Consider the following 20779-nt stretch of genomic DNA (forward strand, 5'->3'; position numbering starts at 1 on the left):
CAGTGCAAATACCAGTCAAAAATCAGCAAGTGAACCACTGCAAAATGTAAGCAAGCCATCAGTTTTGGCTCTTGCTAGCCAAAGGCAAGCCTTTATGCCTGAGGATGCTAATGGAGGGGGCTGCAGCCAGCCCCTGCTGCAGTTTCTGTGGCTCTGAGCACCAATGGGGGGGACTGGCGCTCTGGGTGCTCTCATTTGGCCATCCCAAGAGGAGTCCTCAATAGAGTCGAGCCTCAAATCTTTTCGCTTGGCAAGCTGGTAACCTTCTTTCCTAATGTAGAAAGGATCCTCCATTTTAAACACACTAAATTTCTCAGAGGCAGAATATCCAGTGGACCTAGAGCAGCTTTTATGTCTTTCTTCAGTTACGCTCCAGTTGTTCCTTCAGCTGAGAACTTGCCATAGGGGAAAACACGACTTATGCCTTATCCTTATACCTTCATAGCATCCCCAGGTGAACAATGTAGTTTAAAAAAAACCCTCAGTATTACCTTCTATCTATCTTCTTTATGATATGGGTCATTCACCTGAAAATAAGATCTTATCTGTTGGTAAAATTAGAAACCTTTGTGTGAAGTTGAAGTTATTTCTATAGCAGTTTGTAACTACACTTATTTCATTTGGGATTAAATTCTGCAATTTCCAAAACAGTAACTGTGAATGCTGGTGAACCTTATGCAGCAGAACTGCAATTCTGACCCCATTACAGTCTATGGTAAAACTCTCAGCCCAGCTGGAGCCAAGATTACAAGACAGGAACAGGAACAACATAGAGATTTTCATCCAGATGTTCCCAGTTTTAACTGTCTGGTAATATCACTAGAGCAAAAGAAAAGGTGCGTGTATGCAAGTTTGCTTGTAAATGTATGTATTGATACAGAAAATAGAATTCCAAAATTCAAATTAAAATCTTGAGGAAAAGAAGGGGTTAAAAAAAGTGAAGAAAGCCTGTCCAGCAGCAAATGAAAACAATCAGCCTGATCTTTCAACCCTCAGGGTTTCCAGAATCAAGTGCTATTTATATTTCTACCTATAGGAAGAGAAGAAAGAACAAGCAGTTTTGTGTGCACAGGTACCAATGAAGCCTTGTTTCCAGTAGATTTGCTTGCCAGTTGACCACTGGCCCAGTGGATGTCTTCTTCCTAGGGAACAGACGGACCTCATAAAATGGCTCACATAGCTGGTGTTAATGTGTGAGGCTGGGCTACAGCTTTTCCATTTGTCAAGGCACTTAGAGTACGCTTTGTCTCCCTGCTACTCGCTCAGCCCCTGTGCTCACGAAGCTTGAGGAACTAGATTATCTCTAAGTCTTCCTCTTCTGTCAACTTCTGACTGGGATGAGCCAAAGGGTTCAGAAGTTATTAGGCGGAGACAAGAAGATAATGTGACTGTGTTAAGCCTCGTTCCCATAGAAACATGTCTAAAAACTGTATTCATCCTCAAATGGCAGGAAGGGAGAGCTGCAGGGGACAGCTCACTGTTCCTGAGAGCTTGGCCGCGGGCAGGGGGACATGCAGTAGCTGTCTGGTTTGCATCTTCATGTGCTCGATCCCACGCTTTGTCAGCAGGGCATAGCCAGGCACCAGGGAGGAAGACTCCCCCCCCAGTTGCCTTGTTCTGGCTGCTGATCCCAGCTGAGGTGGGGACCCTATTTTGGAAAAGGGACTGCGTGTCTGCACCCCAGGAAGGCATGTGTTCAACACAGCCTCCCAGAAAGCCTGGGAAAGAAAGTGGGCAAAGAGCCTGGGAAACTCCCAAGACAAAAGTGCTCCCAGCTGGATTCAGAGAAGAGGGAAAGACAGACTTTTCCCTGGGGCTCAGAGGGACTGCACAGGGCTCACTGCAAACTAGGAGCCTTGTTGAGCTGCCCAAAGGTAAGCCCAGAGGCTGGGATCTGCCCTGCAAGGCCATGGATGGCAAGGAAGAAACTTGCTTGCATCTTATCTGGCGTAGTTCAGTTTCTCTACATAAAAAGCTTATTTTGCAAGTAAAACAGAGCCTTAGAGAGCTGAGATTCTCTTGGTGTTTTTGAGTGTTCATGTTAGATCCACCTCTTAGTTTGCACTGGTTTGTGGTGAATCAGCTGCCACAGGCGCAGTGGTTTGCCATCATGGGGTTTCACTACAGCATGCAGCTTTGCTATGGCAAAGAAAGCTGCTTTGAGCTGACAGAGGGAATGATTTCACTGTGCCTTGGTGACAAGGACTCTATATTCCTCGTACTCACATTCTGCATGGGTGTCCTATCTTCTGCCACTGGGCATCTGGGGACTTTTCTCACAGATTATTGAGTGATACCAGGTAGAATTTGGGCAGAAAGAACAAGGTTTCTGGAAATTGGGACTGAACTTGCTTATTTCTTCAATGCATTTTGTAGAAAATGATATTACAGTGTCCAAGTCATCATGTTGGACCAGGCAGCATGCTGCAGCATTATGGAGTAAAATTTTGCACACAAGGTCCTGCCAGATTATTTCTCTGTGCCGAGCACAGTACATCCTAAAGTGTCTTGACTTGTTCTGCACACTAAAGGTGTCCTTTGAACTCCTGACCACCTGCATGTACTGGGTCACTGAGCAGAGCAAGGATGTGATGACGAGCTGTTGAAGATGTAGGTTGTCAGTTCGGTAGACAAGACTCTACCAGGTCTGCATGACAGGTATTTTCTGAAGAACCTGTGCAGGGTCTTCCCTGACCCATTTAATAATAAGCATGGGTCATGGGGGTGGGGAAGAAAAGAAAAGAAAAACAAGATATAATCCCCATAAGCAACACCACGTTTTGGGCTTACTCCACTGCTTGTCCTGAATCTCTCTTTCCAAGTAGTTACTAAATCCTTCTGGGACCACATCCTGCTCAGTAGAGCTCCTCTTTTTGACGTCTTCAGCAGAATTTCAGCCCTTAAATGGACTGCACTTAGTTTAAGTTGGCATTCCTATGTAAATCTAAACTGACATTTCTGTATATGAGTGCTTACGGTGGTCATCTGGGCTCCTTTCAAAATCAATCATTGTTCTTAAAGAACAGAGCAACTGAAGCCTCGGAAATATGGAAAAGAGATGTAGAAGAATAATGAAAATTATAATAGGAAATCATACCAACCCAGTTCATAGCTTGAGGTGACTCCTGTTCCAGTTTTGACAGTGCGATTCTGTTAGAAACATTCCTTTTTTCTCCACTGGGACGATGTCGCAGCCTGGTGATGATCCAAGCTGGCAGGGTTGAAATGCCAGCCGTTTCTACTCTCCTTAGTTGCAATATTGCATCAAAGAAGATGAAAAGTCTTCTGTATATGTATGTGGAGGTGTGGCTGAGGGGTGAGCAGTTAGCGTTCTGGTGAAGGCCTGATAATGCTGAGCCAATTAAAGATAATTCAGGATATTTAGGTCCTGATTCAGTAACTGCAGGCTGAAAACAGTTTTTGCAGAACATTAATACATTTTCTTCCTCAACTATTTGGAGTTGTTGGAGAATTTTGTTTCATTTTTAAAGCAACTTCTTTAAGCATTTATCTTTTTTTCCCTCCATGCCACTTGAATCTGATAACTGCATATTTATTTGGGTAAGACAAGCTCGCTCTTCTTTACACTGAAGTTCTTGTAACTTATTTTCTCTTTGTCTCTTTGAAATCCTGAGGTTTTCTGTAACCAGCCTAAACTTGAGGAACTGATGAAGACAACCAATTTAAATGTGCTTAGAGAAAAAGTGGGTCAAAAGTTTTGGCCTAAAACGTGCTGCTGCTTTTTTAAACTCATTTTCCCTTTGTTACACCCTCTAAAACATTGGAATGGAAATCTTCAGGCTTTCAGAATGGTATTTTATATGCACAATGCTTTTTTTAACATCAACAGTTGTTTGTGGGTGTAGCTCACATTTTTGGGGGAACTAGCTCACTCTCTTCCATCAGAAAACGTCTTTAATATTACATATGTTGAATTCAGCCAACTGCACCTTCCGTGATAATGTAGGCTGATGTGAGATCTTTCCCAGACTATACCCAACTACCTTTCTGCACATGGTTTTTTTATTTCTCATTTGTCAAATGTACCTTCTCTCCCATGTTTCTGAAATTACATATATAGGCATGTAGCCATTTTACAGAGTTCACATTTCTCTTTTGTTTATCTCCTTTTTCTTCACATCAGTGTTCTGGGTACACTGTAGGGCCCTTTACCTAATGTGTGCTCTTAGTTCCCTAAACAAGTTGCTTTGCAACTGAATATCCCTTCTAAAGATGTGTTTGGGGTTTTTTAATCCGTATAAGAAAACTTTGTCTACACTGATTTTTCTAAATAGCGTCAATCTCTTGATTGTATTCTCAACCAGCCCATGACACTAAAGCTGCTCTTCCCTCATTTACTTAATATTTTGCAATCTACGTTAGTACCATGGCTCTTGCCTCCTGCTGTATGTGTCCCCCCTGTCCCCTGAAGCACAGTCCTTGAGCAAGCAGCCTGAGGTTTGCCCATCTCTTCCTCTGGTTGTTTTTTTGTTTCCACACAGCAGAGAGAAGTGGGGTGTTGCAGGTGCCCAGAGCAAGGGCATTGCTGCTGGCCACGCTCCAGAAGCAGGTCGCAAGGCTATTGCTGAAGGGGAAAGGCTTGAAGGCAAAACCAGGCCTGAGGTCACCTTTCATGCAGAAACCCAAGTGCTCTTGCTGTTGGTCTGCATTTCTCTTAGATGCTGAATTTTACATTGCAGAGAGTTTGGACCTCAAGTTTCCCCTAATTATATCAGCACAGCTGTAGCTTTAATAGCAAATCCCTTCACTTAACCCTCCTCTGTTTCAGACTCTTACACAATTTAATAACATTCAATAGCAAGAAATTAAGGACTTGGACTGTGTAAGACCCCCTTGCACTTCATTTACGTATGCCCATTGGAATAGCCTCTGAACAATAATTTAATAAAGTGCAAACCTGGATGAACAACTATTCCCCCATTTACGAAGACCACGTTCTGCTGGCAGACCGTCATCTATGCTGAACAGGACAGGAACAAAACGTTCTCTGCTCCCCAATATGAACTTTTTGAAGAAATCACAGGGCTTCCACAGTATACTCTGTGGAGAACTAGGCCAAAGGTCAGCAAGTGAAATTTTGGGCTATAAGAAACCAGCACTGGAAACTCAAAAATGCTACTGATATACAAATTCTACAGAAAAAAAACCCAAAATTTAAAATATTGATTTTGAAAACAAGGTCATTAGAAAGAAGCTTTGAATACTTTTGTATCCTCAAAAAAAAAATCATGAGGAATAAGTCCCTACTGTTCACAAACTGCTGTTTCATTTTTAAAGGAAAATCACCATTCTCTAACATTTTAACCACCTGGTAATTTCGAGGTACCACTGCAGAAGCTTTAAACTCTCTTAACCCCAAATTTTTGCTTCTGTGGAAATAGTAATAGGATGTAAAAGCCATAGGTAGTTTTTGTTGTTATTAGAAGAAATTTTAGCGTGCTGTAGGGGCAAGCTTTCCTATTCTTTTCCATTTCCATTTTCTTTTCTCCTTTCATAACAAATGAAGCATTTCTAGAGGCATAGAATAGGCTTAGAAAACCAAGGCTAATTTAATTAGTCCCTGTATTTGTATAGATTGTAGGTGCTTGACCAGTGTGTCTCAGGGTCTACTTACCTCGCTGTAATTGTTTGGTTTCCCACTTTCTTATATGAAGTGGAATAAGAAAGAAAGCATTTTCTTCCATTGCTGCCACACTGCATAAACTCTGAGGGAAAGAGCAATAAAAGCTTCAAAGAAATAGATGGCAGAAGTCTCTTAGTTCTGCAAATGCATGCAACATCGTGTTATTATTATTCCTGAAACAAATTCAGGCACTAAATTTGTGAGGTCTAGGGATGGTGTTCCCTGACTTCTAGCAGTGAAAATTTGAAAGCGTCATAAATTATCTGATGGGAATGAGGGAAGAAAAGCATCTTAGAGGTGGGTTACTGAGGAAATAGCAGAAAGCTATAGAAAGCTGGGGCCTGAGGGGGGAAGATAGGCCTGCAATTAGGCAGCATGTTGAGACTCCAATCTCAAATCAGTTCTTGGCTCTGTCACAGGGTTTTTTTAAGCTTGGACAAATTAATTGGTTTCTGTCCCTCAATTTCCAATCCATAAAATGTCCCCAGAATGTCTGGCAGGAATTCAAGCGCTATTGTTACAGGCTTTCTGTAAAAACTGAGATATTTGGGGTTTAGGCTGAGTTTTTGACAAAGCAGAAATCTTACCCAATCAGTAGCTCTTGCATTATGGTTACTTCAAATGGTGCCAGAAAACAGCCTCATCTTTTCCTATATATTTCAGGAATTTAATTTGGATGACTCCTCACTAGCAGGAACTAAAAAAGCTCAAATTTTAAAGCTCTAATTTTAGTTCATGTCTTTTACAAAGTCAAGGGTTTCTGGTTTTTTCTTTTCTTTGTTTTGTTTTTAATGGAAATTCTTCCCAAAATATGTCAGTGATAAAGAGAGTCAGATGCGATACACAGCATGAAGGATGTGATAGCGGCAGCTCTCAGCACAGGCGGAAACGCTCATCTCCACCAGTAGCTGGTTACTGCAGAGTGATTAATAAAGCACTGATAGCAACTGACTGGGACGATCGAGAGCAGGGAGGCATGGTGGTAACACAGCTAGGTAAAACTGAAAAAAAACCAAACAAAACAAAACCAGCAGCTTGCTTGTTTTCCCACAGGACTTTGTACTCAGGGTGTCTGTTTTTCCTCTGTAAGTAACTTGGATTAAAAGAGACTTTGCAAAACTTATAATTTTTAGTTCACAAAGAATTGGGGTGCAAAGAGGGGAGGAAAAAGAGAGGGTAAAGACTGAATCTACTGTCTGTTGAAATGACGTGTGGTGGGTTAGGTCTGTCCATAGGATGGGAGATTACTGTGTTATGAATTTCATTTCATATATGCATGGTAAAAAATGTATCACCAAGCATTCTCTAAGCAATAAATCTCCCAGCATCCCAGATTACCAAGGACTTGAGCTTTTCCATCCTTTCTCTGGAGCTCTTAGCAAGAGTAATTTGTTAGGAACAGGTATCTGAATCCCAGATAATTAATCTCTTGTGATTACAGTGGTGTCATTGCATCTTCATCTGTCTTCTCTTTCTCATGTGAAACAAATCTTTGGTTATTAAAGTAGCTAACAGAAAGGAAGAGCCTGGGGGCAAAGGTAACAAGAAGCAGAGGAGTGAATTAAAGTTATATATATACATATATACACTGTTATTTATCAAGCAAGTGCTGTACCTTGGAGTACAGCAAAGGCCTGGATTAGACTTCAGCATGATGGTAATGATCAGCCATCAGTGGCGTTAGGATAGATGCAAAAGAGGAAATGGGCAGAAATATGTGAGCTCTAGAGAGTGGGATTCAGATTTCAAGGATTAAACAGGATTTCCAGTTGCTAAAAACAAGAAGATGGCTGCTATGAAAAAGTATCATCATCTGCCTGCTCTGTATTTTTTCCTAATGAATTTGCTGTTGTACTGAGAAGTCAGGCAAAGTCACTGAATTTTCCTCCTTTTTTTTTTCCTGTTTTCGCTATGTTTTCTATGACTTTTCACTTTTTGTACCTGTGGTTCTCTTTTTTAATCAGAAGTAAAGCTTTCTTGGCCTGTGGTGTGAGCAGCTGATGGGGAGTGATGGGATAAGAGGGAACAGAAGTCCTGTTGACAGGTCAAGGCTAAGCATTAATGGCACGGCACAGCACAGCTGCCTGCGATTGCCAGAGCTGAAGCTGATAAGCTCAATGATCCCTTCTGCCCTGTGTCCTGCTAGTGAGCTACAAAATGTAGGAAGTTATGTCTTTGTCCTCGTCCTCCTTGTAAAGTAAGAACAGCAACTGAAGAGTAGGCTGAACGTAGAGGTCCAACGAAGAAAGAGGAGTTGCAAATTTTTGGTCATGCAGTCAATGTGAGGACAGCTGGTTTGGGTATAACAGTTGTGTAGTTGTTGCCATTCTAGAGTATTGCCATTCTTTGTCATCCAGTATCACCTGGAAAAACTGCTGATGGAGTTCAGCTGTAGCTTGTGCCAAGCACTTTGTAGTCACTACTCAAAAGATGATCTGCTGGCTTCAGTTTCCTCATGTAATGAAATGTGAGGCAAACATTGGAGAGGAAACTCTTGCACAAGGAGATGAAGTGAGTCACTTGTGGTTGTGCCATCAGTCAGCTGCAGAGCTGGGATGAGTGCTTGCCTCTGGGGGGTCCAACCAAGGCAGCTCAGTCCTGTTCCTACCTTGAATTGACTGACTTTAACTACAACTTCCAGCTGCAAAAAGGTGTGTGTTTGTATCCTGGTGTGCTGCTTGGGATGGTGGCAACTTGGCAGGGCTGAGGGCAACATCCCTCTAATGCAAAGTTTGGGGGTATCATTCTGTGGGGACTCTAAAAATGTTTTTCTGTTTAGGGGTGTGCTATGCGATCCATGCATTTCTGACTGAATGTAGCCAGAGAGACCCATCTTATTAGCATTTCTACCCACAAACATCTTCAGTCTTCGCTTAGAAATGGGAACTATTTTAAAAACAGGCTGTGAATACAGATTCAATGATGTTGTTATAATTACTGTACCAGACAAGATGGCTCATTTTAGGAAGGGGAAAGTAGCTACAAATACAGCATCTCATAAAAGAGACTTTAATTAAGTCAAGAGGCAAAATATAATAACAGTCTTTTTAATGTAGACATGCTGTATCAAAGATCCCCAGACTGACAGGAAGATGAAGCTGGTTATGGTTTCTGTGTTAGCGTAACTGTTGAATTCAGCACTTGCCAAAATAAAACCTGGATCATAAAATAGGCAAGTTCCCATATAGCAAACTATGGAAAGTTTTCAGGGGTTTTAATTTTTTTTTTAATTTAGATGAAACAGTTTTATTCACAATGAATGGTTTAATACCATGTGCATTTGTATAATGAGCGATAGAAGATCCTTAAATTAATGAAAATTACCTAGAAATTAATGAAAATTACCTAGATTCTACCTCAGTTCTTCCCAATACAATTCAATGCTGGGCAGATCTATTCATATATGCAGTGCTATTCGTATGTGCAGTGCTCCCACTAAAGCACTGCTGGTCATGGCAGCGGCTGCAATGTTTTTTTCTCATGTCCTGCAGGAGTCCTTCAGTGGTGGTCCTGTGATGCTCCCCACTAAAACCCTCTGATGACCTTCCAAAGGTCCTCAGCCCTTGTGCCTCCCTGGGGGGTGAGTCCGCTTCCTACCCCAGCTTCTCTGTGCTTGCAGTCTTTTCCCACTCTGTGTTGCTACCTATTCTCCATCCCTGCAAGGTGGCAGGGCTTCTCTTTAGGTTGGGCTTGGGATGCGGTAATAATCTCGGAGGAAGTAAGTAAAATATTTTCCATATCTGAATAAGCAACGGCCTCCTTGTGTGATTTAGAAAGCCAGGCTGCATTCACTTGATCCCTAGCACTGCCTTTGGAGTGAATGGTCTACCTGAGCTGGCTCCTGGATGTTCCCCGTGCTTCCATGCCATGGTTAAAGCCCCTGGGTTTGGCTGCTCTAGCAGCAGATGGGACCATCAGGGACTAACGCTGGAGCTTGTACCCCAGGAAGGAAAGGGTGGGCTTTTCTGACCAAATAAGCATCAAGTACCTCTTGCACTGTGAGTTTCTGCTGCCAAGTCCTTAAGACGTTGGACTGAAATCAAAGACGAATCAGTTCCTACCTTTGCCATAAACTTTTTTTTTCCAAGTCAAGTAGGTCCATGTCGATAAAGATAACTTTAGGAGCCTGACTCCACTTGGAATGTTACTTATTTCTGGTTAACTTCAGCGTGACTTAAGCACTCAGGTCTAGATCTTCTCTATTTATGAGATGTGGATCCTTTGCCTCTTATTTGCCAAAGCTGGTAAATCTGTTCCCCAAAGAGCTAACTCTGTGCATGTGAAATATTGTTTATAATATGACACTGCTACAGAAATACTATTAATTGTTAGTGAAATTCTGGCAGAGAAGTAGTAAAGGAGAGCTGAGAATCACTATCTGCTTATGCAACTTCATTAGGACTTTAAAGTGGGGAGCAAGGCAAGAATATGGTGCTATAGGCTAGACTGTAACTTACTGAAAATTGTATTTATAATGGCCCTTTTGAATGAAAGATATTTTGTGAATGTTATTTGTAATCATTCAATACTTCAGAGCTACCCTGCTACTGCTGACTGTCATTACCAGGAAAAAGGAGGCCTTTTGGAATTCAAATGAGATGCAGAGAGCATCAGTCATCAGACTGACTCCACTTTTGTTGGCAATCTATCAAATACACTGCCAGTGGGTGTCCGAGTCTGCAAGATGAAGAACAGTCAAATCCACTGGCCCTGCCACACCCCACGTTGGTTTCAGCCAGGTTTGAAGATGAGTTACTAAACATCCATTCTCAGCCACGGTTGGTGGCAGGGTTGATCGTGGCTGCTTGAAATTCTCTCAAAGGTGGGAATGTTACACTGGCGACGGGAGAGACGCTGAAGACTCATGGACCAGTGCCTTGCTGCAACAGCATCAGCATTTTCATCAAAAAGATCCTCAAAAAAGCATTGCCTCTACCCGTAATATTTTTGTTGCTTAGGGTTTTTTTCGCTCCTCAGGCTTGTTGGCAGTTTTTAATAATGATGTAAATGGCATCTGTTTTCACTAGTAGTTCATCCACAGCATTCTCATGATGCAAGTAACCCTTGTCTGGTTAAGGGTTTGGTTTGCTGCTTTCTTCCATCCAACTTAGCTTTCACTTAACTAAAAAATTACAGGGAGGTATTGGCTTGATTTGGAGCCAGAAAGCAGTTTCCCAGGGCTGGGGTTATCTGCCTGTGTGTTTGGGTCAGCTCTCTGGGCACAGTCCCACAGGCAAGGACTCTCTAGGGACGTCTGGGCAAAGCTGCTGTAGCTGTCATGGTTCTGCTGTTTTGCACAAAGGCTGTTCTGAACTGCTCTGTCCTGGGCTGCCTGGGAGATCCCACCTCGTTTTGGTTGGTCTGCAGCTTTTGGAGGTGTCCTTCAGCCGTTTGGCTTCTGCTCTGGGACCAGGCATGCTACCAGCATCCCTCTCCTGCCCTCCTTGGGAGGCCACAAGCTCCAGCTCACTCATACCTCCCTGCTGTCTTAGGGCTCCCTGACTTTCTGCCCATGCTTCATCACAAGCACAATTTCTATCAACAACTTAAGGTTTCAACCCAGAACAGGAAAAGAACGGGTTAGAGGGTAGTTCCTGAAGTTCATTCTTGCTTTCACCTTTGAAGATAAAGCGATGTGAAGACCATGCTGGATGGATGAGGTTTTTGGAAGCCCAGCAGCATGAAGGTGTACTGAAGAGAAAGTGGGAGAAAAGACTCACAGATGAGTCAGCTGAAGGTACCACCCTCCTACCTGAAAGCACATGGAACAACAGACTGTTGGAAAGCACCTGGAAGGACCAAGTAAGACAGGTAGCAGCAAATACAACCCAGTCTTTTAAATTCCAAGGTATTTTAGCTTTATAGTCAGATAAAAGCCAATGTGCTCAAGGGAGAAACAGGTATCAGAAGTACTGTCCTCAGGCTTTGGATGTTACATGCGAATGCTATGTCTGATCAGGAAGGGAAACACGGTCTGGCTGAACCTACCGTGACATATGTGTGAGGTTAGTTGATAACAGTGGTAATGGTTCACTTCAAAAGGAAATGAGGTTGCTGTCTGGCATTGCTGCATCTGCCCGGATGTGGTTTTGTTCCGTGTTCTTCAATGATTACCTGGCGTGACCCTGGCGTGGGGCTGCCGGGAGAGGCAGAGAAGAAAGGAGAAATCAGTTCTTCGTGCCCTTGGTGGACAGGATAAGAAATGAGAAGCTTAAATCTGCAGGGAGAAAGATTCGGGTTTTACATTAGAAAGAAACTCGCAATCCGCTAGGAAAGCAAGGTTGTGGCAAAGCAGGGGGAGGAACTGTTTTCTTTTCTTATGTCTCCCTTCTATCAGCTGCCAAATTATTAACAGCTGAACTGTTTCCAATGGTGGACAGTCTAGTTCATCCAAACTGGTCTCAGGCAAGTGCTTCTTGTTTTTCAGACCAAAGTGCAGAGATCAGTGCTCAGTCATCTGTCTCCATGACAGCAAAACACTAATTTTGTGGAGAGGCGAACACTCAGGAAGATTTAAATCAGGAACCTTTTGGCTCTTGAAATCTGGTGGATAAACACTACTTTTGGTCCTGGCAGATGTTCTTAGCATGACTCTTAAAGAAAGTAAGATGTGAAGTTGGGCTGCGACCGAATGCACGGGCAGTGTGGGGGGATGCGCTGGCACAAAACAGGCTGGAGGAGAGATGGCTCTGCCTCTCTTCACAAAGTGCTTGAGAACTGGTGAAATGAAGGGCTAAATATGAGCCTGGCATTGTGGTTAATGTTATAAATGAGATGTTAAGCCAGAAAAAAATGGAGGATCTGAGTCATTCCTTTTTGTCCCTTACCCTCTCTACTTGCCATCTTTAGCTTGCTGCTGCTCATCATGCCCTCTTCTCGCATCCAGACACCAGCCACAGGCTTTGGCAGGTTTCCCAGCCCTCCTCCATGGTCAAGCCACCACAGCTGGAGACAGCAGGCTCTGCTGCTGACCACCCTATCCTGAAAGGGTGGATGAAGACACTTTCCTCAATCCAGGACTAGATGACCCATTATTTTTAAATAATATTTTCCTAGATTTTGCAAAGATCTTGTTGTGTCTCCAGCTGCACTTACTCCTCTACAAATCCTTATGCAGTGAAGTGTCCCAGAGCTTGCTGTGGTAAGGTATAAAAGCAGCTCACTTATTTAAAGATGCAAAACAGTGATAACCTTGCTGGGTTATATTCCTGAGGTTGAATTCTCTTCTTATGCACTGTTGCCCATTCAGTTACTATGAACGCCTGGGTAGGTGAAGGGCAGTGTTGGGTTTCTGTTATATGTTCCTCCTAAGTTGTTGCCAAATTGGAAATTTAAATAACATATGTGGGTAGAGTTCCAGACAAGCTGTAGAGGTCCCATTTGGATGCTGAGTGTCAGAGTTATAGTCTGATCCTTAGAGATGCTGAAATATGTTTTGCGAGATGGAGTCAGGCAGTGGTCAAGGATACTTGAATCTTCTATAGCTTATTGGATAAATGATTTTTTCATTGCTATTGTAGCAATCAGGCTAATGGATTGAGTTTTCTGATTGCTTTCTGATATCATTTAGCAATTCCAAATGCTTAAGCACCTTCATAGGTTTCGTTATCTGCAATACTAGAATTAAATATATTAAATAGAAATGAAAGTAAACGTTGCGTGTTTCTCTATGAGAAGCATTTCTTATTTAATTTCTGAGATGTTACCAGTATCTGCATGATACTGGTATCATGCTTAGGGAATGGCTCTACCTAGTAAAACATGACAACCATTAGCACACTTTAGGTTACAGTTTTAGGCACAAGGAATTGCTCAAGTGCATAATCCTGCCTAGATGACGATCCAGCCCTTCCCAGAAATATGGTGATTTTCAAAGTTACAGAAAAGTGAAGGAACAGAGTGAGCATGTGGCAACATGTTCACACCTTCTTTCCATCTGCATCTACAACCTGCTGAGAGCCACAGGTGGTATTTCTCCAGGTTGATACTTTTCAGTGGGCTCCCATCCTCCTCCAGATTTGTGTAACTCCATTTTTTGCACCCGCAAGCTTTTTGTAACCTGCAGCAAGGAACTCTAGAGATGTTTCATAATCAGGTATTTGCTGTGTGTTCACCATTTTGTCCAGTTGGAGAGCATTAAACAAAAGTGGTCAGAGCCAGGTTCAGAAACGATCATCCCGTTTGCCCTCCCTGTCCCACTTGGACTTTGTGGCTCTCTATGGTGCCTCTGACCCATTGTCTCTGCTGGCCTGAAGGTGACTGATGGGTTGAGTGTTGCCCTTCTCTTTCTCTCCCAGCTCCAGTTGATGCTGCTGGAGGTGGAGGACACCTGACCTGCACACCATATGCCAGATGAAGATGTTCTCTGCATGGTCCCCGTCCCACAAGAACAATTTCTTTTCTGTTTTTTGCTTCTCTCCTTATTTTTATGTTCCCTACTTTTAACAGCTACTGTTTTGAATTTTTCAAAAACTATCATCCTCTGCGTTAACCATATGGAAAAAGGTAATTTAAAATTCATTGTTGTGTAGGATTAGAATTTTTTCTGTGTGTCACTTTGTATTTATCCATAAATTACCTACCGGCTTGCTGCCCAGTGAGATCCTTCTGAAATTCCTCTGCTACCTTCAGATTTTTTTTTTTGTTCTAAATAACTCTGTATCATCAGCAACATTTTTTGTGTCATTATTCAAGCTCTTTACAGCTCATTACATCTATTATAACTTCAGGATCTTTTTCCTGAGTGGTAATGGTTTGTTCAGAAACCACTATCATGGAAGTAAAGCAAGAACTGTTCTCATGTTTATTTATCCACAGTGAATTTAATTTGCCATTATAGAAAATTATGTTAGTTTAAAAAACAGAAGATATTTATTTAAAGCAGATTTCAGTAAGAGGCAAAGTTAAAATTAAACTACAATAGTGAAACAGACGATCTGTTTTAAGACATGAAGTTATGACAAGTGTATTAAGGCCACAACTTGCTATATCTGAGAATTTAAGTTGATGTAAATGAAATAGAATATTTAAGAATGACATTGCTTATTTCCAAAGTTTGAAAAAGAAAGAGCATTAAGCTCATAAAAGTCACCAGACAAACATCTAAACCCAGGTTTTTGTCAAAATAATAAGACAGTTTTACAGCTATTTCATCTCAGCAGGAATTCAGTGGGGTTTTTGTTTCAGCATGTTCATCTAGTTCAGCTCAAAGACAAGTTAATTGAAAGCTGAAAAACTGCTGTTTCCTGTTTCGAAATAGGAAAAGCAAAGCATGATTTTCCTGCACTAACACAGAAGTAAAAGTGGGATGTGAGGAGACCAGCTCTACTGGTTTTAATGGCTTAAAGGACCTTGTGGTTAGTAATGGCCAGTTCAATTCACTTGCCATAGAAAATGTGTATGTTAATAAATGAGAAACGTTTTCAACAGCAATCGCATTTCATTAAGGATTTAAAGACTATACAACCAAAATAATTGCTTTTTTTAAAGTTGTTTTTGTGCTTTGTGTCTGTATTTTTAGCCGAATACAGCTTGACTCCAATTACCTAGGAAAAAGTCACAAGCGAATAACAAATCTGTAACTTACATTTTGAAACAGGAAATTATGAGCTACAATAAAAATTGACAATCTGGATGTACAAATACAGTCTATCCCCCCAATACTCAGAAAGTACCATGTGTACCTCCATCTTCTATTAAGTTGCAAAATGTCATATCCTGGTGGATGCCGGCAAGAAGAATGATTTTTTTTTTTTTTTTTAGTGCAAGTGAAATATGCAAATTATGATTAAAATTAATTTATTTCTATCTGCAGTTGGCAGAAATTGTTGAAACTGGACAAAATTGCAAGTGGTCACAGTCAGCTCTTTAAGAGAGAGCTGTTGGTGTATGTGTATTTCAGTATCCTCCGATCAGCCGGCAGCTCAGTGCAGTTCTTCCTGGCTGATGATATTAAAATAATCTCATAATCTTACTTCCAAGTCTGTAAGCAAGATATCGTAGCTAGAGAGTCACGCATGGTATTGGTCTATGGCAATAGGTAAAAATCAAGGGGAATGGCTGGGTGACTTGAGTAATATATTCTGGCTAAAGTCTTAATGCAATTTAGCAGCTATTCCAGGTAAACTTTAGCATCGATAATAGAGGTCTCCTGATTGGGAAGGAACCGGGGATTCCCTTCTTGACAATGCCTCTGACACCCTGAGCTTGTATGACTTTTCATTTTCAGGGACTCGGTAGCGATGTGTGAATGGCCATTGAATGTCGCAGCTTCCTCCAGGCTGAGAGATCTGGCACTGAGAATTTTCCTAATTTCAACAGACTCATTCTGGACTCTTTCTGCACCCATCTGAGCCTCAGCCAGTGCAAATCTGCATAGTCCCATTGACTGCAAAGGAGACCAGTTAACAGCAGCCATGAACTGAGCCTTGTTTGTGCATACATGTGTGTTTTACCTCTACTACAAAAGAAATGTGATAATTGTTCGTGCTGGTAATGGCCTCCCTTCTTCATCTACCCCCTCTGAGGTATGAATTAGCTTTCTTGCTTCTCTGATGACCTAAATAGGGTGGCCTTCTCAGAGGAGGATTCAATTAACATGCAAATATCAGATTGTATAGAGAATAGCTGACACCTCTGTCTAGACCTTTGTGAACTTAATTCATAAAGCATTGTAAGCAAAATAATTGCTTCTTTTCTGAGGCTGTAATTGCCAAGTACATTATACTCAGTATTCAGGAAGAAATTATCACTGTGCTATCAGACAAAAAATCAGGAACTAATAGGAAACATGCAATTTTATGTCAGGGAAATACAAAACAAGGTCATGTAATTTCTGCACATAATTGTGATAATGTAAAGCCTAATTCTGCAAGACCATGAAATTCACCCACTGAACAGGAGTCCTGACCACGAGGATAATTCAGCAGTGGGGTCCTATTAAAATAACAATTGTAAATAACATTCCTAACTAGATTGAAGTTAGGATAACAAACCACTGCAATAAGAATTTGGATAAGACACACATTAGATTTGATCATAAAATGCATATATAGATAATGACATTTAAAAGTTTCGGGCAGTCAGCTGACTTGCTTTTATCACATGTAGCTTTTTAAGGCAAATTATAACAGACCGCCTGATCAGGCACATAGTATCTCAGTTGCTGATTTGAGGCAGAATTTGAGAGTAGATGCTCTCACTCCAAATCAGCGATCTAGTATAATCAGGCAGATTTCTTTTGATTGCAGTATTTTTGTGGCTGGACCAGATCAAGGACATGGAGCTAGTCTTAAAGAGCAGATTAAAAATGTAAAAAGGAAAAAAAAAATCCTTTTTAGCAAAGAAAATATGAATAGAACTATATTGGAAAAGGAGGGTGTTAGATGCTGCAATCTCATGTACTAAGCTTGTCTAAGCAAAATACCTGTAACAGGGTTATCAGCTTCAAAAGAAGGCTCATGTTGGTAGCGTTGCCCTCTGAGTTGTTGCAGTGCTCCTGGGATAGCTCAGGCAGCCAGAACACTGACAAAGCTGATTCTTTAAAACATGAAATGAGGAGGAGAAAAAAATGTCACTTAATGTAGAGCAGGAGCAAGTAATGGCACAGGGTAAGAAAAGAGGAAAGGACTAGACACCTGCTCAGGCTCTGCTTGGCTTGGAGCAGTTCAGAAGGCACCATGCCCTTCCCCTGGGAGCTGCCCTCACCAGGCATCATTTCAGATGCACCAAGGTGAGTAAATGCACATGGGGAACGGATGGGATCCTTGCTGCCAGCTGTGGCAGGAGGACTGCTAGAAACACCTCCCCATGCACAGCTCTGCCAGCCCTTTGCAGCCGGTGGCAGGGAGGGGATGGTTGTCGGCACAGGGGCAGGGCTGGCCAGATTACACGTGCCTTGCCCCTTGGTGTTGACAAGGTGAAGTGCTTTGCAAGGGTAGATAAAGGCCTTGAATGTCCCTGTCCACACCAAAGATGACAATTTGCAACAGCAGTTGAGAGCCAGTAACTAACACAACTTGGTGCCCAGTACTAAGCTCACTTGTCTTAGAGCAAAAACATGCTTCGTCTTTCCACGGGTGAAGCCCTGGTGTGTTATAGTTGCATTTGTTTTGAAAGGAGGTAGTAAGGCCTCTTTAACTATGCTTTTTAATGCAACTCGATACTGTTGATGGAAGTGTGCATGGGCTTGCCTTGGACTAGGTGAGGGAGTAAGCAAGCTCTAACACAATTGCTGTATAATGAGAGGTAAGATTACCCCTTGGAGAGAGATTTTCATTCCTACTAGATTAATCTAGTTAGGCTTACTTGTGCCAGTCATTTCTGAGTATGTTTAAATGAAGACAAGACGTGCTCCTTTTTCAGGATTCGCTTACTGCTTAGGCACTGCTTGCCTTTCCCTGCCTTTCACCCATGTGTTGGTATCCAGTGGGAGCAGCCACAGCCTTTGTCAACTGAAACTGCAGCTTCTCACACAACGGGACCCCAAGTCAGGGCATCCGGGTGCTACTGTAGGGTAAACAGCAGCATATGGGTGGTAGTATGTTACATAAACTATGGGAGAAAGAGATGTTAATATGATTGAGACATTCACCATTGCACTCCTGAATTTCAGAAACTAACACCTCCTGCATATGCATGCCACTCTGTACCTGGGATTATTGACAGAATTTTAATTTATATGTTAAATACAATGCACTCATAGTATTGGTGTGATACTGCAGCAATCTTCTTATCTTTCATTACCAATGCCAGAAACAAAGAATATTTCATGCTGGCATCTGCATTATTTGTAAGATGTTCTCCCTATTCATCACAATAATTTTATTTCTTCTCCCCTTCCATGTGCATATGCAACATAGCAGCCGAGTTTCACCATTTTCTTTCTCTTATTGTTCAAGATTAAATTTCTCAGAATCGTATTTTCTCTTCCAAGTAAGACTGACCATGCAGTCTGATATTGCTTCTTTTCTGAGAGCATTAGATTTCTCAACAGATAAAATATGGACACTATTAGATGGCATTGACTTTTTTAAAGCTGTAAGTAGTAACTGATAAAATCAGTAACACAGACCATTTTAAGCAACCTTTCATCCTAGTAATTCTTTGGCTTAGTCTGATACGGAAATTAATTTTACATACTGGGAGAAGATATATTTACAGAGTCTTGAAAGAGCATATCTTCTTCTGAGTTATTGAGATGAGAAGCTCTATTTTCTTTCTGAAGTTTGTCTCATTCTTTGTGGTAAATGACTAAAGATGCAATTCGGCTCTGCGTGTTAAAATTTTGTGCAGTGGAAGATCTGGGTAATCTGCCAGATAGTTATTACAGTCACGCTGTGTGAGTTTTATAACTCTGTGAGGGTCTGCAAGAGGCAATCAGTAGCTGACGCTGCTTGGCTATTTGAAGGTGGGTATTTGCAAGGGTTTATTTTTAGAGACCGCAACACCCCGAGGTATGACAGTGAGATCTTGTAAAGATGAAGTCGTGAAGGTGGAGTGGCAAAGGGGTCTCTGCAGTGCTGAAGTCCTCTGCTAAGGCTGTGACAGCAACTGGAGAAAGTGCACGTGGCTGAGGATGAGGGCGGTGTGATGAAGCCGCCTTGCCCGGGGGCTCTGTTGTGTAGATAGGTTCAGAGCCAACTTGGGTACATGTGTTTGGGGATGGTCCAGCAGCTTGTGATCTGTGAGGAGGAAGGTTTACATGAAGAAGTGAAACAAGGCCTAGCAGATCTCTAAGCCAGAGGCATTGTTTTTTTCTCCTTTACCATAGATGGGTGTGTAGAGTAGATCCCCAAATCCAGAAAAACGAGTGTCCCAGGCTCCTCCAAAAAGCAGCTGCAGACACACATGAAGTGGAGGATGGAGCTCCCACTCTTGTTCAGAGACAAATATCTGGGTCTGCATGTGTGAAAGAGGACTGGGGTGGGAAGGGCAGCCTGCAGCGTTAGGGTCGGGACGGGACGTGAACCAGAGACTGCAGCTATTGCTGTTTCTGAAGCGGGAGCAATGGCACCTGCTTCTGTGAAGCATGGAAATGGAAAGAAAGAGCTGGGGAAAAGCTGTGCTGGCAATAGAGAAGTAATATTGTTGATTCATATTGTTGTAACACTTAAAGTGCAAAGCTTGGGGCTCTGCTGTGTTGAGTGCTAGGTAAACACATAATTGCTATCAGCAAATGAGAGCAAATGTCAGCTTTACTTTGAGGTGAGAACCCCTTTCTAATTAAAGGTAAACTAAAGCCCACGACAGGCCCAAATTACTTGGAAATGTCATGTTCTGCAGCGTGGTACAGGGTAACATAGACACCTACTTTTTTGGGTAATTAAGCAAGGGATTCCTGAGCTGTAATACATGACCATGAAAGGTCTTCCTTCAGCTTATAACCCAATCTTGCATTTTTTGTCTTTCAGAAGCTTGAACTGGGTATTTAGGAGGTTCTCAAGATGACTGCTGGCAACAAAACTTGACATTTTTCTGGCACTTAATGAGATAAAGATTGTTTAGTATCTAATTTTTTATGTTACTAAATATGAAGACTATAACAGGTAACTTGTATTTCATCAAGGCTTACCTTTTCTCTGTGCCTCCAGACTCTTGGAGGAGAAGAACATTTAAAGTTGCACAGCTGTGTAGACTTAGAGTTACTAAACAACTTCCATTCTCAAGTCCTGTTTTTAGTTGCTTATGCCTTGTCAAATAAGGTTGAATCCAAGTGGATTGTGTATTATACTGCCTATCCCAGAACTTGGTGGCTTTGCAAGCTTCAGAAATCCGATCCAGCAAATTTGGAAAAAGTCTGACACAAACCAGTTTAATTTCCTTAAGTGAGAATTCTTGGAGCTCTTTAGCCCAAACTGCAGTGCCTCATTTTTGAGCAGGAATTGAAGCTCAGTAGGAGGATTTGATTTGCAACTGGATCAGTTTTCCCTCTCACACAAATCTGGCCAAGATACAAACCTCTAAAAAAAAAAAAAAAAAAAAACAACCCCCAAAAAACCCAAAAAAGCAACAACCCCAAACCCACCACTATTTCACATACACTTTAGATATATGGCAGTGTGGGTAAGTTCATGGATGATTTCATCTCCAAACCCAAGGCTCCAGCCCATGTAGTCTCTGGAGCTCTTCCTTTGT

At 41.9% G+C, this 20779-nt stretch overlaps 1 long non-coding RNA gene across 1 annotated transcript; it reads left to right on the top strand.

The window, feature by feature from the left end:
• The first annotated feature begins 8123 nt into the window (after window positions 1-8123).
• LOC148053468 (uncharacterized) lies at window positions 8124-20499 on the top strand. Its single transcript, XR_015708567.1, has 5 exons — window positions 8124-8295; window positions 9136-9224; window positions 13942-14149; window positions 15873-16170; window positions 20056-20499. It is a non-coding gene; the product is annotated as an uncharacterized LOC148053468 (long non-coding RNA).
• The last annotated feature ends 280 nt before the right edge of the window (window positions 20500-20779 follow it).

The sequence above is a fragment of the Nipponia nippon genome, unplaced genomic scaffold, assembly GCF_047370975.1.
Source record: "Nipponia nippon isolate SJK-2023a ecotype South Korea unplaced genomic scaffold, ASM4737097v1 scaffold_4, whole genome shotgun sequence".
NCBI classification, from domain to species: domain Eukaryota; kingdom Metazoa; phylum Chordata; class Aves; order Pelecaniformes; family Threskiornithidae; genus Nipponia; species Nipponia nippon.